Source organism: Lissotriton vulgaris, chromosome 7, assembly GCF_964263255.1.
Source record: "Lissotriton vulgaris chromosome 7, aLisVul1.2, whole genome shotgun sequence".
NCBI classification, from domain to species: Eukaryota; Metazoa; Chordata; class Amphibia; order Caudata; family Salamandridae; genus Lissotriton; species Lissotriton vulgaris.
In genome coordinates, this window is record NC_141695.1 from 701,667,559 (window position 1) to 701,691,979 (window position 24,421).

The 24,421-nt window shown below is 51.5% G+C and overlaps 1 protein-coding gene across 2 annotated transcripts in view; it reads left to right on the top strand.

Moving 5' to 3' along the window:
* HELZ (helicase with zinc finger) overlaps window positions 1-24,421 on the top strand; it is a 1,742,088-nt gene that overhangs the window by 1,445,618 nt on the left and 272,049 nt on the right. The gene's annotated exons all lie outside the window — the stretch shown is intronic.

Below are 24,421 nucleotides of genomic sequence, written 5' to 3' on the forward strand. Positions count from 1 at the left end.
ACAACAAAGGCTGAGGATCCTCTTTCTGCCCCACTTTCTGAAGTCTTACTGTTCCTTCTTTCTTTGGCCCAGCCGTGCTCTGCTCTGGGCACTATCAAGGACTACCTTTCTGCTATTTCCGCCTTCCTTAGGCTTCCTGATCAGCCCTCTCTCTTATATTTCTCAAAGGCATTACTCATCTGTTCCCTCCTATTCCATTCATAATGCCACAGTGGGACTTGAACCTGATTCTCACACATTTAATGTGCACTTCCTTTGAGCCTCTTCAAAACTGTCCTCTTCGTCGTTTAACCTTGCCAGGAGAGTGAGTGCCAGGCTCTTTCTTTTAAACCTCCTTTTCTGTCTGTCCATCGGGACAGGGTTGTGCTCAGAACACGTCCTTCCTTTCTGCCAATGGTTGTCACGACCTTTCACATTGGGCAGACCATCACTTTGCCACCTTCTTTCCGCCTCCGCATCCTTCCAGAGAGGAAGTGAGGCTCCACTCTCTGGACCCAAAACGTGCGCTCTCATTTTACCTGAATCGCACACAACAGTCCCGGGTGGATGACCAACTCTTTGTTGGCTACTTAGGCGCCAAGAAAGTTCGGGCCGTCCACAAGTGGACTATCTCCCTATGGGTCTTCTTGTGTATTATAGCCTGTTATTCTCTGGCGAAAAAGGAGCCTGCGGTAGGGCTGGGCGCCCATTCCACCAGGGTGATGGTGGCTACTACATAGCATTTGTCAGGCAGCTATGTGGGCCTCGCTGCACATTTTTACTAGGCACTATTGCCTGGACAGCCCAGTCCGGAGAGACAGCTTCTTTGCCCGTTCTGTTCTCCGGGACTTACTGGTGTGATTCTTGGTTCGCAGACCTACCACCGGGGTTGGTATTGCTGGGGTGTCTGTTCTGAGATAAGAAATCTATCACTATGTGTTTCTTTCAGATGAACAATTTACTTACCTTCGGTCCCTATATATCTGTAAGAAACATTATTAGTGATAGATTCCTTACTGCCCCACCCATCCTTTCTGTTCTGCGAACTGATTTCTAAAGTAAATGTCATCCCTTTCAGGGCCCTAGTTTGAGGCACCAATGGGTCAGTATCTTGCATGGCTCTGCGTTTTCTGGCATGGCAAGTTGTATACAGAACGGGCGTGAGGACGGCATCTAAGTAGCTGGCGCGACATCATCTCGGCGACCACGACGACACCTTCCGATTTGCATGAGTACTGCTGACGAAAATTTTCCGGATCCAGTCTGATGCCTGGGGGTAATTCTAAGGTAGGGAATCTATCACTAACTAATGTTTCTTACAGATATATCGTTACAGAAGGTAAGTAAATTGTTCATTACTCCCACTACTTCCTGGTACCCAAGAAGGACAAAGGCCTGTGTCCTATTTTCGATCTCAGGAACGTCAACCACTTCCTCCGGACTGAGAAGTTCAGAATATTGACATTGGCTCATGGCCTGTCTGCCTACCAACCTGAAGACTGGATGTTCGCGTTGGACTTGTGTAGGAAGGTGGATACCTGACTATGGTTACCCCCCAACTTTTTGCCTGGTGTTTTGCTGGTTTTTCGACTTAGTTGACCTGGGACCCTGCTATTCAGGGCCCCAGGCCTACTGCTCTCTCTCTAAAATGGATTCCATGTACCTTAGGTACATATCCAATTGGTACTGGGCCACCTTATCAGACCCTGTAACTCAGGGCATAGGTGTACATAGGGCCTACCAGGGGCTGCAGCATGTATTATGCCACCCCTGGCTGGCCATCTAAATCTGACACAACTGGCTGCACGACAGCTGGGGCAAAGTGGTGTACTCGCCCTTTGCTGTAGATATAGTATACCTATATCTAACCCTAAAATGGACACGTGTATTCCTATCAGTCACTCCTATGGCAGGCCTTAACAATCCTGAAGGCAGAGTGCTTGGAATTATGTGAGATGGTGCTCTGGCATGAGCTGAGCCCGTCTGCAGCTTGCGGAACCAAGTCCTAATAGCTGTTCTATGATAACGCGTACCATATACTCTTAAGTGCATTATAATCCTGGCTGTTATTTGCTATCTTTGGTATCACTTTATCAAAACATGTCGAGTAAGGTGTCATACGAATTGGAATACTAACCCCTCGCCAATTCTGGCGACGGGGTTAGCATTCCACCCTTCTAGAGGGACACGACATGTATGTAACTGTGAACCCCGGTTAAAGTTAACTCGAGCCTCAGCATCACAAAATGGATGCTGCCACCACAGACACAAGTCTGACCTCCTGCTGCTGTGAGTCCTTCCAGCGAGGAGAGCTTGGACAAAGGGTTTCCTGTCATGGGCGGTGCTAGCACCGACCCAGACAGGGTTTTGTGTATCCTAGGTAGGCAGGGCTGAATAGGAAGGTGACTGCAAGTGGCACCCCGGTGCTCACTATGGATCTGCCAGTCCAAACCAGTTCCAGGGGCACACCAGCCCCTGAGCTGGGGAAAGTCCGGCATGGGAGAGGGGTGTAACCACCCCCCTTCCTGGTCCCACCCATGGGCTGGACCTAGTCCCGTACCAGCCCCTTTCTTTAGTATAAAGGTGGGAGCGGGGACCCCTTCCAAATTAGATAATTCCGAATCTTGATGACTTTCCACGAAAGAACTCTTGAACCTTTCAGAAGACTCTCCCTTGTGGCTAAGGAGTAGCCTCCCTGCACCCGCAGGCACCATCCAAGCATCGCGGTTTGCTGTAAGTCTCTCCTCCGGATCAAGACTGCCCAGCTCGACGAGAACCGGCTTCCCTGGCACCTCTGACCTCTACCTGCATCATCAGCCCAGCTGAGATTCGTGGGTGTGACGAGACCTCGAGGGACCGGCCATCTTCAGGACTGCACGACGCTTGCCCAGCACGACCGCCGAGGGATCCTCGAGTGAGTGCTCTGGGGTGTGAGAAGCCCCAACCCTGAGCAGCTCCAGCACCGAAGTTCAGCCTCCCGGCATCCACGAGATCTGCGTGGGGCCCTTCTGCTCTTTGCTGCTCACCGCGTTGTCTGGCTACTAGCCTGCTGGCTTGTGGCCTTCTCGACGACGAACGACGACATCAACACCGCTGGTCTGGTTGCTCCAGACTGGCCCTTGCTCCCCTCCAACAGAGGAGCACCACGGACCCTCCTGGTCCACTCCAGATGCCATTTTAAGTCCACCGTGTGGGCTTGCATTTGCCAAGACTTGTTGCCCCAATCCTGGGCCCAGCGTCGTCGACAGCAGATACCATCGTGGGACAGCTCGCACCTCCATCCTGGTCGCCGACAACGCCTCCTGGTCCGTGAGACTGCAGAGCCCAGCGTCGCCCACTCACCTGGTCGAGGTGACTTCATCCGGTGCCATCCTGGTGCCCATCTAATCACTGGCTAGTGATTCAGAACATGGTCCCCTCTGCTTACAGGGGTCTTCCAGCTTCGATCCAGGCTTGGATCACTTTGAACTTCAACACTGGTCGTCTGCCAGCAACTTCTTTCAGGCTCCATAGACTGCAACGAGGATTCCCGACGTCTTTCCAGACCTATGCATCCGCAGCCCCTGGGCTAGGTAAATTCAGCATTTCGGTGCTCCAGCATAGCTTTGCTATCCAAAGGTCCAGATCCTTTTTCGTTTCAGCTCTACCTAGTCGGATTCGTCCGATAACACTAACTTTACGAAATCTAGCATCCATAGACTTTGTCCCGCATCCCGCGAGAGAGTGCACACTCTGCACCCGATCTCCCTAGGCCTCCTGCTAGTAATCTGAAGGTTCAGTAGTCAAGTCCTAGCGATCCTAAAGCCTATTAGAGTAGTACTTACCTGCTAGTAATTTCGCATTCCACTTTTAGAGTATATGGTTTTTCGTGCCCCTCGGGCATTTGTGTAAATTGTGCAACTTTGCGTATTTTCCTAAGAGCTTTGTATTGTGCTTAGCGCCCTGTCCTCATAAAGAGTCCAGGGCTGTTGTGTTCTAAATAAATATACTTTATTTTCATAACAACTTGTGTGGTGTCCTTTCACTTGGTGTTCAAGGGGTATATGTGATGGTATAACAGCTGGCTTAACACGCCCTCTAGAGTTTAGCCTAAAGACTGCTCTTGTCCATGCTACTAGGATAGCTGGTCTAACGGTTGACTTACAACCAATCATCAATAAGGGTCGTTTGGAATGATACACAGTGATCACTAGAATAGTGAGCACTACATATCAGGCCAACTTCTCACAACTTGCTGGACGCCTATTTTCGCATCCCCGTCCTTCTGGTCCACAAGTGTTACTTACGGTTCACGGTAGGCCACGAGCATTTTCTGTTTATCAGGCTCCCCTTTGGCCTTACCAGCGCCCCTCGGGTGTTCACGAAGGTTATGGCGGTGGTCGATGCTCATCTGCTCAGATCAGGAGTTCCAGTCTTACCCTATCTCGACGACTGGCTGTTGAAGGTGAACTCGCCCCAGGCTGTCGTCTCCCACCTCCAGACTACGGCGCACCTCCTGCATTCACTGGGGTTCACCATCAACTTGCCGAAGTGACACCTGATTCCCACTCAGAAGCTCTGTTTCATTGGATCGGTTCTGGACAGAGCACAGTTTCGGGCCTATCCTCCCGAACAGCAAGTCCTGGATATTCGGGTTATGATTCCGATCTTTTAGCCTCTCTCCCGGGTTTCAGTCAGAATGACCCTAAAGCTACTGGCCCTCATTGCCTCCTGCATCCTGCTGGTGGACTATGCCAGGTGGCATATGCTGGCTCTGCAGTGGGAACTGAAGTTCCAGTGGGAGCAGCATCAGGGAAATCTTTCTGATGTCATCCAGATCTCGGAGGGCACTGCACTCCAATTGCAGTGGCGGTTAACAAACTTTGACTGGGTCAATGCATCACTTCTGGGTGGGGCGACCACCTGGTTGAGGCGGAGATGAGATGCCTCTGGTCTCCGGCTGAGTCTGGGCTCCACATCAACTTTCTGGATCTCTGGGCGATTTTTCTTGCACTGAAAGCATTCCTTCCTTCTTTCTGTCAAAGGAAGAGTAGTGCAGGTGCGCGGTGGGGTCGTGAACCCTATTTCAAGAGGCTCTTTGCCTTTGGACATAGCTGGAACATCAGGGCATGTCTGTTGTGTTTCTACTCCTGGCAGGTTCTCTGAATGCCAGGGCGGACAAACTCAACCACCGGTGCATGATGGATCACAAATGGCATCTTCACTCGGAGGTGGTCAAGGTGTCTTTCGGCAGTGGGTAGAGCCTTGGTTAGATCTATTTGGCCCGAAGAGAATGTGCAATGTCAGCAGTTCTGCGCGTTGGAATTTCCAATGTAGCACTCTCTAGGCGAAGCTTTTTGTCACAAGTGGAGTTGCAGTCTTCTATATGCCTTTCCGCCTATACCAGTCCTACCCCAAATACTCAAGAAGTCAAGTGCGACCAGGCCCAAGTCATTCTTGTGGCTTCGGACTGGGCACAAAGAGTCTGGTATCTCGAGCTCATGAACATGGCCACTGATCCTCTGATCAGACTGCTTCTTCGGGAGGATCTTCTGTTGCAGCAGTAGGGAACAGTTCTCCACACAATCTGTCCAGCCTCCATCTCCTTGCGTAGAGAGTGAGCCGCAGCAGTGGACCGCTTTCGACCTTCCTCCCGAAGTCTCTAACTTTATCTTGGCAGCCAGGCGTCTCTCAATCAAAATTCTATACGACTGTAGACGGAACAAATTTTTGGCATGGTGCACATCAAAGGCTGTGGATGCCCTTTCTGCCCCTCTTTCAGAGGTTCTCCTCTTAATTTTTTCCTTGGCCCAGTAGGGCTCTGCTCTGGACACTCTCAAGGTCTACCTTTCGGCGATATCGGCCTTTGTTCGCCTTCCAGATCATTGTAAATAGTTTCCGTAAGGGCATTACTTACTCACTTGTTTCCTCCTATTTCTTTTGTAATGCCCCATAGGGACTTGAACCTTGTTCTAACTTACCTTATGTGCGCTCTTTTCGAGCAGCTACATAACTGTCCTCTAAGACTTTTGACACTCAAAACTGCCTTTTCTGGTGAGCTTCAAGCTCTTACTTCAAAACATCCTTTCCTGGCTGTTCATCTAGACACGGTTGTCCTTTGCTCTAGACCTTCCTTTCTTCCCAATGTGGTTACCTCATTCCACATAGGACAGACCATCACTTTGCCCAACTTCTTCCCGCCCCAGCCTCCTTCTGTAGAGAAGAGGCTCCACCGGTTGGATCCAAAATGTGTGCTTTCCTTTTATCTGGATTGCACAAGACAATTCCTTGTGGATGATCAGCTCTTTGTTGGCTATGTGGGTGCCAAGAAAGGTCGGTCCATGCAAAAGCGGACCATCTCTCGATGGGTCATCAAAATGTGCTATTCCTTGCGAAAAAGGAGCCTCCTGTAGGGTTGCACTCCCATTCTACCAGTACGGCGGCAGCTACTACGGCTTTGGGACGTGGAGTCCCGCTTCATGATATCTGCCAGGCAGCCATGTGTACTTCATTGCACACGTTCTAAAACATTAATGCCTGGACAGTCAATTCTGGAGAGACGGCTTCTTTGGCCATTCAGCCCTCCAGGTTTTTCTGGTGGAAACTTAATTCGCAGTCCCACCTCCAAGGTTGGTTTTGCTGGAGTATGTATTCTAAGGTGAGGAATCTATAACTAATAGTCTTTCATATGAACAAGTTACTTATCTTCAGTAAAACATGAAAAAGTTGTGAGATGCACACCTTTTGTATTCTGAAGTAATCTTAATGTTCATCAAATTCAACTGTTTAAGCTTGTAAAGGTGTGCAAGCACGGTTTCCGCGCCCTATCCCATTGCGCTAACAATAATAACTAACACAGAGGAACCACATTCTGGGAACCCTTCCGGCTGCACAGCCATATCCTGGACTTTTATGAGTCCAATAAATCAAATATTCAATGCTTCAGCTTTGTATTCCTTATTGCTCCTGTTTCCTTTGACCACTTTTTCAGTTTTCTAATCGAGTTATTTTACTCATTCATCTGTAGTAGTGCAAAACATGACGCAAACACGAAGGGAGTGTAAGTTTCCACAAGTCACTGCTTTATTAGCATCACCCAATGCATTTCGGGAATGTCTATTCCCTTCGTGAGGGTTATCTACAAAACAAGACATCATAATCAGGCACCACCATCTGTGTACAGAATTATTCTGTATACTTCAAAGAAAGACTGCATTAAAAACTTTAACTTTGGTCAACTGGTTTTTACAAGTTCTCGTGCACATCAATGTATTGCCCATTCCTTTATTTTACTACTATCAAGACATTACACCTATGCTTATTCGTTGGTAACAAACCACGGGACTGCAGTTTAAACATCCTTCCTTGATCCCCTCTTATACATGACCTCTTTCCCAGTAATTGCCCCTTCATTCAAAATCCCCTCTGTACCCACGTTTTTTTCTGCCACTCACCATGACAAATGCGCAATTAAAAATCCCAACATCTTGAAAGGCACTCCGATCGGTGCCATAGGGATGCCTGGATTTAAGCACTGCGAGGATTGCGACCGCACGATGTCGGTCACGGATCCTCACCACCTGTGTCTACTGTGTCTAGGCGTCGACCACGATGACGAGGCCTGCTCCGACTGCCGGGCCCTCTCTTCGAAAGCCAGGTGGGAGCGTTCCCGCAGGCGACTCGAACTCCGGCAGTCGGTCCCGCGTCGCGAGAGGTCCCGGTCCCAAGGGAGGTCGAGGGACAGGTCGTGGGCTCGGAGCCACCACAGCTCCGGGAGTCGGCACCACTCCTCCGGGTCGAAGTCGTCGTCGGGTAAGAAATACAAGAATTCGAAGAGGCGTCATCGCTCTTCTGACTCCCCCTGACGCTCGCGCGACGCGGCCGGGGGTTCGGGTGACACCGCCCACGTGGCTCCGTCGGAGTTGCAGGCGCCGCGTCCAGCTTCGCACCCTCCAGTCCCTGGGCGAGACTTGACGCCGGAGATCGAGCGCTTCCTCATGGCCATGAGGTCCCTCTCTCCTCCGACGGGCTCCGCGCGGCCTTTGGACCAAGCGGACCCGTCTGGGGCCCCTAGCGAGTCGGGGGCTTCGGCCCCGACGCCGCCGAGTGTTTCGGCCCCGACGCCGCCGAGTGCTTCGGCCCCGACGCCGCCGCAGGGCCCCACGGTCCCGCCGCCGCTGGCGCCGCAGGGCCCCACGGTCCCGACGCCGCCGACGCCTTCAGGCCCGGTGCCGCGGGACCCCACTGGAACCGCTTCAGGATCTGGGTCATCGCTGGTGGACCTTACGACCCCCCGGCGTCGGTCCATCAGGTGTCACCTCCGGCGCCGTCCTCTGGCAGCGCCGTCCCCGATGCCTCCCTTGCTCCGGTTCCGGTGTCGGAACGGCGCCGCTGGGCACCGCTCTCGACGCCGCTTGGGGAGTTTTACTTCAATGAACCGGCCCCATCAATTGACAACCCTGATTATCAGGAGATGGGTGATGAGGAGTATTGGGAGGGGTCTGAGGACCCTCTGACCCGAGTGCGTCAGTCTCAAGAGGACTGGACGGGTGAACTTGGGGATGCCAGTGGTCTGGACACCTCTCCAGACACTGGTTTTGTCTCGCCTCCTACCGTGGCTTCGGAGGAGGGGGCAACTTACAGTGTGGTGTTAATGAGGGCTGCCAAGGCCTTGGGCCTTGAGCTCCCCGTGGCGGCTGTGAGGACTAACCTCCTCACTGAGGTCCTTAAACCGCAGTCAGAGCCTCTGCTACCGTTTAATGAGGCCTTGACCGACATTCTTTTGGGCACTTGGTCCAGGCCCGCTATGGGTTCCCGTAGATAGGAACGTGGCCAGACGCCACCGCCTGGCCCCGGGCGACCCGGTTTTCCTGTCCACCCACCCCACCCCCTAGAGCCTGGTCATCCAGGCATCCTCTTCCCAGACCGCATTTCCATCTGCTCCGCCAGACAGGGAATCCAAGAGATGTACGGTAAAAAGGTCTTCTCCTCCCTTAGTCTGGGACTGCGGTATTCCAACACCGCATGTCTCTTGGGCCGCTACACCCACTCTCTGTGGGATATGGTTGCGGAAGTGCTGCCAGATTGTCCGTTGGAGGTATGGGCCAAACTCGGCCAAGCCCTTGTGGAGGGCCGGGATGCAGCCAGATATTCTATCCGGTGTGGGCTGGATACCACCGAATCACAAGGTAGAGCGATGGCAACGACGGTGGTGATTAGACTCTACGCCTGGTTGAGGTCCGCCAACTTTTCGGCCGATGTCCAAAACACATTGATGGACATGCCGTTTGATGGCCGTAGCCTTTTTGGTGACAAGCCAGACCATGTGCTTGAGCGCTTTAAGGACTCCAGGGCTACGGCCAAGTCCTTGGGCCTCTCGGCCCTGCGCCAGCAAAAGGGTGCCTTTCGCTCCTTTCGTGGCCAAGGAAGAGGGGGCACCCACACGTGCTGCCAGCCAAACGCCGCAGGCTAACATCCAGCGCGGTGGCGGCCGTGGAAATCGCCGTGGAGGCGGTCGGGGACAACGGCGAGACCTGTCCACACCCTCCCCCGCAGCATCCGCCTCTAAACCCTCCTAGTCCGTGCTTTTCGGCCCATGTGACGCCAGTGGGGGGCAGGGTTCGCCATCACCACTCTCACTGGCGCACTGTCACTTCGGACAGGTGGGTGCTGCAGATCGTCCGAAGGGGCTACTCCCTCCCCTTCGAGACGACCCCTCAAGCCATGCCACCGCAACACCACCTCGTATTGGGGGATCATTTGCGGCTTCTGCAGGAGGAAGTTTCGTCCCTCTTGGCCAAGGGGGCCATCGAGCGCGTTCCTGGGCCAGAAGTAGGACGTGGTTGCTACTCCCACTACTTTCGAGTACCCAAGAAGGGCAAAGGGGGCCTATGCCCTATCTTGGACCTACGGAACGTCAACGGCTTCCTCCGGAAGGAGAAGTTCAAGATGCTGACTCTGGCTCATGTCTTAGCTGCCCTGGACCCAGGAGACTGGATGGTAGCGTTGGACTTGCAGGACGCTTATTTCCACATCCCCGTCCTGCCAGCCCACCGGCGTTACCTGCGGTTCACGGTAGGCCACGAGCACTTTCAGTTTACCATGCTCCCCTTCGGCCTTACCAGCGCCCCACATGTGTTCACAAAGGTGATGGCGGTGGTCTTAGCTCATCTGCGCATGTTAGGGGTTTCAGTCTTCCCTTACCTCAACGACTGGTTGTTGAAGGCGGGCTCGTCCCAGACAGTCGTCAGCCACCTCCAGACGACGGCAGACCTCTTGCACCAGCTGGGGTTCTCCATCAATGTGCCGAAGTCACTCCTGTGCCCCTCTCAGAAGCTCCTTTTCATCGGAGCGGTTCTCGACTCAGCGCAGTTTCGAGTTTACCCACCCGAACAGCGGGTTCGGGATATACAGGCTCTGATTCCAGTCTTCCAGCCTTTATCCCCAGTTTCGGTCAGGTTGATGTTGCGGCTTCTGGGGCGGATGGCTTCCTGCATCCTTCTGGTGCATCACGCCCGTTGGCGGATGCGGGTTCTGCAGTGGGACCTGAAGTTTCAGTGGGCCCAGCATCAGGGCAACCTGTCCGACCATTTCCTTAACTCTGAGGGCACTGCGAGACAGCTGCGGTGGTGGCTCACGGACCGCGATTGGGTCAGCTGCAGATCCCTCTCCCTTCCCCAACCGGAGCACGTAGTTGTGACGGACGTGTCCCTCCAGGGCTGGGGAGGCCACATGGGAGAGGCGGAGATCAGAGGCCTCTGGTCTCCGGCGGAGTACCGGCTCCATATCAACCTTTTGGAGCTGCGGGCGATTCATCTAGCACTAAAGGCATTCCTCCCCTCTGTCCGAGGGAGTGTAGTGCAGGTGTTCACGGACAACACCACCGCCATGTGGTACTGCAACAAACAGGGCAGGGTGGGGTCGTGGACCCTCTGCCAGGAGGCTCTGCGCCTCTGGCAATGGCTGGAACATCAGGGCATGACCCTGGTGGTTCAACACCTGGCAGGTTCTCTGAACGCCAGGACGGACGAACTCAGCCGCCGGTGCATGATGGATCACGAATGGCGTCTGAACTCGGACGTGGCGCAAGGTCTCATTCTGCAGTGGGGAGAGCCTTGGTTATATCTATTTGCCACCGAAGAGAACGCGCAATGTCATCAGTTCTGCGCGTTGGAATTTCCAAGGCGGCACTCGCTCGGAGACGCTTTTCGTCGCGAGTGGAGTTGCGGTCTGTTGTACGCCTTTCCGCCTATACCACTTCTGCCCAGAGTGCTGAAGAAGATCAGGTGCAACCGGGCACAAGTCATCCTTGTGGCTCCAGACTGGGCACGAAGATACTGGTATCCCGAGCTACTCAGTATGTCAGTCGATCCCCCGGTTCGTCTGCCTCTTCAGGAGGACCTTCTGTCTCAGCAACAGGGGACGGTCCTACACCCGAACCTGTCCAGTCTCCACCTCCATGCTTGGAGATTGAGCGGCGACAGTTGAAACATTTAACAAGACCATGAAAGGCATGATTGGTGGACTCCCTCAAAAGGATATTGTGAGAAGTTGGCCTGGTATATGATATTCACTATTCTAGTGAACACCTTGCACCATTCCAAACAACCCTAATGGTGATGGTTGTAAAGTCAACCTTATAGACCAGCTATCCTAGTCTTATGCTAAAAGACTCTTAAGGGCGTGTAAAGCAAGCTGTTTTACCATATGTAATCCCTTGAATACCAAATGAAAGGACACCACAAAGGATATATATACAATATATATGTATTTATTCACTAACACAATCCTCTGAACTCTTTATGAGGTCAGAGGCAAAAGCACATAACAAGTTACTCTCAGAAATACTTTAAATTGCACAATTTACAGTTGGGCCCTAGGGGCGCGTAAAACCATATACTAAGTAAGTGGTATAAGAACCACGACTTGGGAAAGGAAGAGGCCTAGGGAATCGCTGGGGCTACACTATCTGACCCTTAGGGTAGGAGTAGGAGGCCCACAGACGCCGCGTGCAGTGTCAGTACACTCACGCGAGAATCAATAGAAAGTCAATGGGTATTTAAAAGGTAAGTAAAAGGAGATTTAGGACACTTCCGGTCTAACTGGGAAGATACAACTAACAAAACTAGACACTAGGATAGTCAATCCCTACAGGAGCACCGAAGTACTCGCGTTACCTCACCCATGGGCTGCGGGTGCATAGGTATCAAAGTGTGTCGGGTTTTCACGTTGACTCCTATGGAGCCTTGGAAGAAGATGCTGCAGGCGACCAGGAGGAAGGTGTCTGGGTGGATCCAAGGGTGGATCGGAGCTGAAGAAGACCTGAAAGCAGAGGGGTCAGAGTCTAGGTCACTAGCCAGTGACCGGGTGAAACCAGGAAGGAACCCGACGTTGTCGAGGAGCAATCAGGTGCTGTCGTGAAACTTGTCTTTGCAGCCACGTGGACCAGAAGGCGTATAGGATGACCAGGTGCTGGAGAGGAGCTGTCCCACAAAAGTTCTCGCAGATGGAGGGGTCGACTTCAAGATCGGAGCCAACAAGCCTAAGCAAAGGCAACCCATGCAGGATACACAAAAGGCTTCTGGTGCAGACCAGGAGGGTCTGAGGTACTTCACCTTTTCAGGGAAGCAAGGGCAGGTCTGGAGCAACCAGACCAGCAATGGATTTTCAAAAGAATCGTCGCCACAGGGCTACTAGCCAACGGGCCAGCAACCGGCCAACGCGTTGAGCAGAACACAAGCAGAAGGGCCCCACGCAGATCTCGTGGAGTGTGGAGGGCTGGTCTTCGGTGCAAATGGAGCTCGGTGTCGGGGTGTCTCAGTCCCCAGTGAACAGCTTTGAGGATACCTCAGGAGCTGCGCTGTTAGCAAGTTGCACGCTTTCCAAAATGTCCGGTCCCACGTGTCTCGACGCCTTCCACAGTGCTCAGCTGTGCTGGAGTCGTGCAGCGGGGTCAAGGAGGTCTGGGAGTCTGAATCTTTTCGGGCTCTGTGCTCAGGTTCCGGCGGGAACGGGGACAAAGCAAGCCGTCTAGTTGCTGGATGGTGCCTGATTGCCCAGGGTGGTCACTCCTTGGCCACAAGGGAGATTCTTCAGTCTTCAGCTCAGGTGAATGTCGAAGGGTCCAGAGTTTTGTCTCAAGTCGATTCCAGGATTAATCTAATCTCTCCTGGGTCAGCTCCTACTTTTATACAACTAAAGGGGGCTGTTTTACTCACTAGGTCCCTCCTATGGGTGGGACCAGGAAGGGGGGTGGTTACACCCCCTTTCCTTTGTCCAGTTTCGCGCCAGAGCTGGGGCTGGAGTGCCCCAGCAACCGGTTTGAACTGGGGTATGCATGGAGCACCTAGTGTGCTCCAGACAGTGTCTGTTTCTATTATGCCCTCCCTGTCCCAATACACATCCTCCTGTCTGGGGTGGTGCTCGCACCTCCCCAAACAGGAAACCTATTGTCCAAACCTCTGTGATTGGAAGGACTCCCAGCAGCAGGAGGTCAGACTTGTGTCTGCGGCAGCAGCATCCTTTTTGTGATGCTGGGGCTCTGGTTAACTTTAACCGGTTACAGTAGTTTCAACATGTCTTCTCCCTCTAGAAGGGTGGAATGCTACCCCCGTCTCCAGATTTGGCGAGGGGGTAGTATACCAAAGCGTATGACACCTTACACGACATGTTTAGATAAAGCCAAACCAAAGTTAGCATTCAACCGCGAGGATTATAATGCACTTAAAAGTATATGGTATGGCAGCTATAAGGACATGGTTCTTAAAGCTGCAGACAGGCTCAGCTCATGCTAGAGCACCATCTCACACATAACCAAGCACTATGCCTCCAGGATTGTTAAGGCCTGCCATAGGAGTGACTTATAGGTTACTATGTGTCTATATGTAAGAAGGTATAGGAATACTACACCTAAGCAAGGGGTGGTTACACGACCCTGCCCCAGCTGAAATATCAGCCAGTTGTGTCTATTTGAGTGACCAGCCAGGGGTGTCATTGTAGGAGAGTAGGGTCTGCAATCCTATGATCACCCCAGATTTTTGCTTTTTTAGGTCTCGCGCCTGCGATGCATGGCGAAGCCATATGCCATCGCGCAGGCGCGATACTAATGCTGTCGGGTCTGCTTCCCAGGAGACAGGAGATGTCACGCGCACGCTCTGGAAAGCGATCGGCGCCGGCCGCGCGCGTGCGTTTCCCAATCTCCTGTCTCTCTGGGAAGCACACAAGCATGCCCAGCAAGCCCCGCCAAGGTAACTTTGAAATAATCTTTATTTCTTGTTTTCTATTCTAACTGGTCAGCATGTTCTTTCACAACCGTATCCTTCTCTGCATATTTCTGTCCGTGGGGCTACAGAATGCCAAACATCGGAGGTTTATAGCCTTTCCTAGTTTCTCTTAACTTCTTCCCACACACTTCAGCCTTTCGTCCTGCCTAAGCCGCTCACACTTTTACCCTGCCTCCCCCTCCGCCCATCACAACATTCTTGCAGGTCTCCCCCTTTCACCACTGTCAGCCATGCGCTACGGCTCCACCCGGGCTCCCTCTACTCAACCACACATCCTTCGACCATTGGACCGTTCCACTCCTCCCCCCACCCCTTAACACTTTCCAAACGCTCATTCCTCCCCAAGTAGTCACTGCTCCGCTTTTCATCCCTCAATTTGTGCACTCACCCATCAGCCCTCCGCTCCCTCCTGCAGTCCCCCATCCACTTATCGCTCTCACCTCTGCACCCACCTCTCTCACTTTTCTTAACTGCTTCTCCTAATCATCTCGCCTCCTCTCTCTCCATTCTACCCGTCAATCACCCGACCAGGACTCTCGCCGGTCTATCCGTCAGTCCCTCACCTATCCACCGATCCCTCACCCATCTACCCTTACGGTGTCTATTACTACCCCAAACATCTCTTCCCCACCCGCTTGTTTCTTTCTCAACTCATCCACCTCTACCTCCGCACTGTCCCAATCCGAACTCCTCGGCCACTGTTCTTTATTTCTCTCACTCATCCGTCCGGTTCCTTTCCCTCTCCTGGTACCTCACACTATTGTTACTTTCTTAACTCTGCGCACTGTACCCCATCCCCAGCCTCCGCACCCCGCTCCTATATGTCACATCCACCTCACTATGGTCTTCCTCTCATATTTGCACCCTCTTCTCATCACTCACCCTCCACCCATCTCTCACTTTCACCCTCTCCCGTTTCTCATCACCTCCAACCTCTTCTCACCCCTCCGCCCTGTTCCCACCTCACACCCTCCACTTTGTTTCGATCACTCACCCCTGCCCCCTCCCCCTGTTCCTATCTCTCACCCACCATGATTATGCTTGTTTTTCTTTCTGCTGCATGGTGGTGGGCACGCCCAAGGGGTTATGTAAAAAAAGACCATGCCCTTCCAGAACCCTCACCATTGGAGCTGTCTTATAAGTAACAGCGACAGGGTTTCACGTTTTATCTGAAATGTCTCCTTAGAAAAAAAAACACATCTGTAGTGGACCAGAGGCGTGATACGCCCACTGCGGAGATCTTTGTGGTCACACCTACAGGCTCCAACCCTTTAAAACACATGTGTGGGGGACTTTCAGCCACAGGTTCCAACGCAGGTAAAACATCTGAGCGGGTAGCCCCATCTACAGTGTGCAAGTAGCATGTTACAATGCGAGTCACTGCTCAAAGTTTCATCTTACCTCAGTTGATAAAATAAGCACTACTGCGTTGATTGGTAAAACCGGTGGCTATACACTATTTACGAAGGTTAGGTAGGAAACTGCAAAATCGGCGGCAGTGGCTCGCGCAGAATCAGTTTTTTAGGTGTATCTATATTACTTTGATATATTATGTTGTCAAAAAATCGAAAATAAACACGTTTTCCTATAAATGCATTTCTCTACCTACCAGCAATCAAGCAGTTGTTTTCCAGTCTCTGTCACCGTGTTCATATAGGGCAGTCGTAACCTATGTAAACCCATTGATTTTATTTTTGTTTAAATGTAAATCATTCCACGTCAAGCCGTGTGCTTCCAGCCTGCAGGCGGCTGCACCGCTCTGCGACCAGACGTTTGAAGCCCATGTTTTGGGCCAAGCAGAACCCCGTCACATTTAAACACAGCCACGTGTATTGGAAATACATAAAACAACATAATGAGTCTTGTGACCCTAGAACTGGATGTACAGACGATTCAAGGGCTTCCAAGGGGTTTATAATCCTGCAGTGCCGGTCTAAATCTAGCTGCTATGAAGTGCAAATGCGTCATTCATGCTGAAGTAACCAGGGCCTTCCACACATTGGACACTGCGCTGCCTCACACAAACTGCGCTGCCTCACACACACACACACTACGCGGCCTCACACACACACACACACACACTGCGCTGCCTCACACACACTGCGCTGCCTCACACACACTGCGCTGCCTCACACACACTGTGCTGCCTCACACACACACACACTGCGCTGCCTCACACACACACACACTGCGCTGCCTCACACACACACTGCGCTGCCTCACACACACTGCGCTGCCTCACACACACACTGCGCTGCCTCACACACACACTGCGCTGCCTCACACACACACTGCGCTGCCTCACACACACACTGCGCTGCCTCACACACACACTGCGCTGCCTCACACACACACTGCGCTGCCTCACACACACACTGCGCTGCCTCACACACACACTGCGCTGCCTCACACACACACTGCGCTGCCTCACACACACACTGCGCTGCCTCACACACACACTGCGCTGCCTCACACACACACTGCGCTGCCTCACACACACACTGCGCTGCCTCACACACACACTGTGCTGCCTCACACACACACTGCGCTGCCCTCCCTCACACACACTGCGCTGCCCTCCCTCACACACACTGCGCTGCCCTCCCTCACACACACTGCGCTGCCCTCCCTCACACACACTGCGCTGCCTCTCACACACCGCGCTGCCTCTCACACACACTGCGCTGCCTCACACACACACACACTGCGCTGCCTCACACACACACACACTGCGCTGCCTCACACACACTGCGCTGCCTCACACACACTGCGCTGCCTCACACACACTGCGCTGCCTCACACACACTGCGCTGCCTCACACACACTGCGCTGCCTCACACACACACACTGCGCTGCCTCACACACACACACACACACACTGCACTGCCTCACACACACACTGCACTGCCTCTCACACACACACACTGCGCTGCCTCTCACACACACACACACTGCGCTGCCTCACGCACACACTGCGCTGCCTCACACACACACACTGCGCTGCCTCACACACACACACACTGCGCTGCCTCACACACACACTGCGCTGCCTCACACACAGTCACACTGCGCTGCATCACAAACACAGTATGGAGCCACACACTGCTGTGTGTCACTCACACTGTCCTATCACACACACTGCGCTGTTACACACACACACTGCCCTATGACACACATACTACACTGCCTCACACACACACTGCGCTGCATCACGCACACACTGCCCTGCTACACATTGCGCTGCCTCACACACACTGCGCTGCCTCACACACACTGCGCTGCCTCACACACACTGCGCTGCCTCACACACACTGCGCTGCCTCACACACACTGCGCTGCCTCACACACACTGCGCTGCCTCACACACACTGCGCTGCCTCACACACACTGCGCTGCCTCACACACACTGCGCTGCTTCAACACACTGCGCTGCCTCAACACACTGCGCTGCCTCAACACACTGCGCTGCCACACACACACTGCGCTGCCTCACACACACTGCGCTGCCTCACACACACTGCGCTGCCTCACACACACTGCGCTGCCTCACACACACTGCGCTGCCTCACACACACTGCGCTGCCTCACACACACTGCGCTGCCTCACACACACTGCGCTGCCTCACACACACTGCGCTGCCTCACACACACTGCGCTGCCTCACACACACTGCGCTGCCTCACACACACTGGGCTGCCTCACACACTCTGTGCTGCCTCACACACACTGCACTACCTCACACACTGCACTGCCTCACACACACTGCACTACCTCACACACTGCGCTGCCTCACACACACTGCACAGCCTCACACACACACTGCGCTGCCACACACACACACACACACTGCGCTGCCTCACACACACACACACACATTGCACTTCCTCAAACACACACACGCTGCCTCACACACACACACTGCGCTCCCTCACACACACGCTGCCTCACACACAAACACTGCCTCACACACACACAATGCACTGCCTCACACACACACACTGCACTGCCTCACACACACACACTGCGCTGCCTCACACACACACACACACACTGCGTTGCCTCACACACTGCGCTGCCACATAATTACCCAGCTCTCAATGCAACATACACTCCAAATACCACTCAGTGCCACATAATTATATGCTACATAGTTACACTGCACTCAATGCCATATACACTCCAAACAATACGACTCAGTGCCACAAAATTACATATTACATATTTACACTGCACTCCATGCAACATACACTCCAAATACTACTGAGTGCCACATAATTACACACCACATAATTACACTGCACTCAATGCAACATTCACTCCAAATCCCACTCAGTGCCACATAAGTACACTCTACTGAATGCAACATACACTCCCCATATTACCACTCAGTGCCACGTAATTACACCCCATATAATTACTCTTCTCAATGCAACGTAAATACATTTCACATAATACCACTCAGTGCCGTATAATATGCTACATAATTACACTGCACTCAATACAACATACACTCCAAATACCACTCAGTGCCACATAATTACTCTACTGAATACAACATACACTCCCCATATTACCACTCAGTGCCACGTAATTACACCCCATATAATTACTCTTCTCAATGCAACGTAAATACACTTCACATAATACCACTCAGTGCCGTATAATTACACACCTCATACTTACACTACTCAATGCAACATAAATACACTCTATCTATCTATCGCACTTACTCTATCTATCGCCATCACTCTATCTATCTATCGCCTTCACTCTATCTATCACTTCGCCACAGCATCACTCAGCACCACCACAGCATCACTCATGGGAAATACAACATCACTAGGCGCTACCACAGCATCAATGAACGCCACAGCATCACTCGTTGCCACCACAATATCACTCAGCGCCACCACAGCATCAATCTGTGCAACCATTCAATAACTGGTTCAAATATGTTCTCTCAATGTTTCAAGCTTTATTACAAATGTCATAAAAAGATGTTAATATTTCACTTCTGTTCTTGGATTTTCGTCAAAATAAAATACAATTAACATAATCTTCACAATTTTTTTTACAAAAGTTTAAGCTATTGCTATTATAAATTACAATAACTTTTATTTAAGTATTAATTATTAAAAAATGTAAAAGCCATTGTTATTTGAAATATCAATACATCTAAGTCACGTAAATACAACACGTATTGCATTACAAATGCTATAGGTGTCACATTTGCAAACGTTAGAACTATTGGCATTGTAAATGACAAAGCTATTAAATTTGCTATTTTCAAAACCAACACATAAATAAAAAATGTGTCATTTACAATACCAATAGCTCAAACTTTCCTAATGCGAGACCTATTGCATTGCAAATGCTTGTGCTTCACTGGTTTACGACTTTCTCTGGCTGTGGGCCTGCTAATCAGACCCACAGCCTAGCTGTTCTCTCTCTAAACTGACACACATGTACCTTAGGTGCATTTACCAATTGGTACTGGGCCACCTTATCAGTCCCTGTACAGTATACCTTAAGTATCCAGGGCATAGGTGTACCCAGGGCCTACCAGGGGCTGCAGCATGTATTATGCCACCCCTGGCTGGCCATCCAAATCTGACACAACTGGCTGCACGACAGCTGGGGCAAGGTGGTGTAATCATCCTTTGCTTTAGATATAGTATTCCTATATCTAACCCTAAAATGGACACATGTATTCCTATCAGTCACTCCTATGGCAGGCCTTATCAATCCTGAAGGCAGAGTGCGTGGAATCATGTGAGATGGTGCTCTGGCATGAGCTGAGCCCGTTTGCAGCTTGCGGAACCAAGTCCTAATAGCTGTTCCATGATAACGCGTACCATATACTCCTAAGTGCATTATAATCCTCGCGGTTATTTGCCAACTTTGGTATCGCTTTATCAAAACATGTCGAGTAAGGTGTCATACGAATTGGAATACTAACCCCTCGCCAATTCTGGCGACGGGGTTAGCATTCCACCCTTCTAGAGGGACACGACATGTATTTAACTGTGAACCCCGGTTAAAGTTAACTCGAGCCTCAGCATCACAAAATGGATGCTGCCACCACAGACACAAGTCTGACCTCCTGATCCTTCCAGCGAGGAGAGCTTGGACAAAGGGTTTCCTGTCAGGGGCGGTGCTAGCACCATCCCAGACAGGGTTTTGTGTATCCCAGGTAGGTAGGGCTGAGAGGAAGGTGACTGCAAGTGGCACCCCGGTGCTCACTATGCATCTGCCGGTTTGAACCAGTTCCAGGGGCACACCAGCCCCTGAGCTGGGGAAAGTCCGGACAAGGGAGAGGGGTGTAACCACCCCCCTCCTGGTCCCACCCATGGGCAGGACCTAGTCGCGTGCCTGCCCCTTTTTCTAGAATAAAGGTAGGAGCAGGCCCCCTTCCCAAATTAGATAATTCTGAAACTTGACTACTTTCCACGAAAGAACTCTTGACCATTGCTGAAGACTCTCCCTTGTGTCTAAGGAGTAGCCACCCTGCACCCGCAGGCACCATCTAAGCATCGCGGTTTGCTGTAAGTCCATCTTCCGGATCAAGACTGCCCAGCTCGACGAGACCCGGATTCCCTGGCACCTCTGACCTCTACCTGCATCATCAGCCCAGCTGAGATTCGTGGGTGTGACGAGACCTGAAGGGACCGGCCATCTTCAAAACTGCACGACGCTTAACCAGCACGACTGCCGAGGGATCCTCGAGTGAGTACTTTGGGGTTTGAGAAGCCCTGACCAGCTCCAGCACCGAAGTCCAGCCCCCCAGCATCCACGAGATCTGCGTGGGGCCCTTCTGCTCTTTGCTGCTCACCGCGTTGTCCGGTCACTTGCCTGCTGGCTAGTGGCTCTCCTGACGACGAACCACAACGATTGCACCGCTGGTCTGGTTGCTCCAGACTGGCCCTTGCTCCCTTCCACGAGAGGAGCAACCCGGACCCTCCTGGTCCACTCCAGACGCCATCTTGACTCCACCGCGTGGGCTTGACTTTGCCAAGGTTTGTTGCCCCAATCCTGGGTCCAGCATCGCCGACAGCAGACACCTTCGTGGGACAGCTCGCACCTCCATCCTGGTCGCCGACAATGCCTCCTGGTCCGAGGGACAGCAGAGTCCAGCGTCGCCCACTCACCTGGTCGAGGTGACTTCATCCGGTGCCATCCTGGTGCCCACCTAATCACTGGCTAGTGGTTAAGAACTGAGTCCCCTCTGCTTTCAGGTCGTCTCCATCTTCGATCCAGGCTTGGATCACTCCGAACATCATCACTGGTCGCCTGCCAGCAACTTCTTCTTTCAGGCTCCATAGACTGTAACGAGGATTCCCGACGTCTTTTGAACCCTATGCAGCCGCAGCCCCTGGGCTAGGTAACTTGAGCATTTCGGTACTCCAACGTAGGTTCACTATCTAAGTGTCCAGATCCTTTTTCGTTTTCAGCCTATCTAGTCGGATTCGTCCGATAACACTAACTTTACGAATACTAGTATCCATAGACTTTGTCCAGCATCCCGCGTGAGAGTGCACACTCTGCACCCGATCTCCCTAGGCCTCCTGCTCCTAACCTGAAGGTTCAGTAGTGTAGTCCTAGCGATCCTAAAGCCTCTGGATCTTGTTACTTACCTGCTAGTATTTCGCATTCCACTTTTAGTGTATATGGTTTTTCGTGCCCCTCGGGCATTTGTGTAAATTGTGCGACTTAAAGTATTTTCGTAAGAGTTTTGTATTGTGCTTAGCTCCCTGACTCATAAAGAGTTCAGGGTAGACTTGTTATAAATAAATATCCTTTTATTTTCATAACAACTTGTGCGGTGTCCTTTCACTTGGTGTTCAAGGGGTATATGTGATGGTATAACAGCTGGCTTAACACGCCCTCTAGAGTTTAGCCTAAAGACTGCTTTTGTCCACGCTACTAGGATAGCTGGTCTATAAGGTTGACTTACAACCAATCATCAATAAGGGTTGTTTGGAATGATACACAGTGATCACTAGAATAGTGAGCACTACATATCAGGCCAACTTCTCACATTCATAATACATGCTGCAGCCTCCGGTAGGCCTCGTTTACACCTATGCCCTGAGTACCTATGGTACACTTCTACAGGGGCTGACAAGGTGAACCAAATCCCAATTGTGGATTTACCTAGAGTACATGGTGTGAATTTAGAGAGAGTGCATCTGTGCTGTGGGTCTGATTAGCAGGCCCACAGCCATATCTAAGTCGAAAACCAGTAAAGCAAAGCAAAAAGTGGGGGTGACCATAGGAAGCAGACCCTACTCTCCTACAGATATGTGATGTCTTACTTCAATGCCTGCTATTTGATTACAGGTAAGTTCCACAGAAGGAAAGTGGGGTTGTCCCATGTGATCTTCTATTTGGTCATCCTGTTAGGGGACCACTGTGCCTTGTGAAGGAGTCATGGGAGAAACCTCTCATTGAACCTAAGCAAGATGTAGTGGACTATGTGCTTGGCTTCTGCTCCAGGATGGCTGAATACATGGAAAAAGCCAGTAAAAGCCTTGAAGCCAGCCAGGACCGCCAGAAGCAATGGTATCACAAAAAGGCTTTCACAAACAAGAGGGGCAGGGTCTTGGTAGGTCCAGCATACAGGTCCCTAGTAGATATAGCAAGAAGAATAGTATGCAGTTCCTAAGAAGGGCATGGAAGGGGAAGAAGGAGGAAGGGCTAATGAAGGTGGTGTGTTCCTGGTCTAGAATGGAAACTATAGATGGAATAGCGCCAATAAGGAGCCCTCACACAGCCCGAAGTGTGTCCTGCTTCGTCATAGAGCAGCTCCTTGTTGAGCCGGCCCTGCAAAGCCCAACAGGCCCAAAATGGGGGCTCATTGCCGGAGGTCTTCTCTGGTTTCCGACGTGAAACTAAACTTTGGGGTGTGTGAGGCCCTTGCTTCTTATTGGAGCTATTCCATCTATAGTTTCCATTCTAGACCAGGAACACCCCACATCCATTTCCCTTTCTTCCCTTCCTAGGAATCACAAAAAAGGCTTCTATGGTTGAGTTCCAGCCAGGGCAGGAGGTGTAGGTTTTGGAGCATGTGGCTCCTAGGGCCCCCCTTAGAATAAGTGAGCGTGCCATACCCTATCCTAGAAAGTAACGCGGAGGTCACCAATCTGGTGGACCTTGTCTCTGACAGGAACTTCAAGAGGGTCATCCATGTCATCCACCTTAAACCCTAATATGACTGGGCAAATGTGACCATGCTCATGGTTACAGATGAGGATCGGGAAGCAGAGAGTGAACCTCTCCCTGACCTGTCCAACAATCCAAAAGATGGGTCAGTGGAAGGAGTGATCTCAGACACACTCACTACCCACCAGAAGACTGATTGCAGGCAAGTCCTAAATCAGTTTGCTGCACTCTCCTCTTTGACCCCTGGTCAGACTAGCTAATTTACCCATGATGTGGACAATGGTGAGAGCCTTCCTGTCAAGAATAGAATTTACAGGCAGTCCGATCATGTGAAAGAGAGCATCAAAGCTGATGTAATCAAGATGCTGGAATTTGCAGTCGAAGAGCCATCTGAGAGCCCTGGGCCAGCCCATTTGTCTTAGTCCCCAAACCTCAGACCCATGGTGGTAAGAAAGAAATGAGGTTTTGTGTGGTCTCAATGCGGTGACCAAAACCAATGCATGCCCAATTCCAAGGGCAGATGAACTTATTGACAGGTTGGGTACAGCCAAATATCTGAATACCTTTAATCTCACATTATGGTACTGAAAGGAAAGGTCTGACTCCAGGAGCAAAGGAAACATCTGTATTTTCAACCCCAGATGGGCCTTACCAATTCACTTTGATGTCCCTTGGTTTTAGAAATGCATCTGAAACTTTACAAAGGTTGGTGAATAAAGTCCTTGCTGGATTGGAATCCTTTAGTGCAGCATATCTAGATGAATTGCTTCCTTTAGCTCCACCTGGCACCTGATCCGCCTTGGGATGGTACTTGAGGCTCTGAGAAGGTCAGACCTTACTATCAAGGCAAGCAAGTGCCAGATAGGGCAGTGTAAGCAATGAGAGGAAATATATGGCAAATTACAAAAATGGGCACAGAACGAGCAAAGCAGGCACAGAAACGGGGCACATACAGTGAAAACCGTGAAACAAAATGGCAGAAAAAGGAGGAACTAACAGGTACTAAAAAGGTCAAAGCA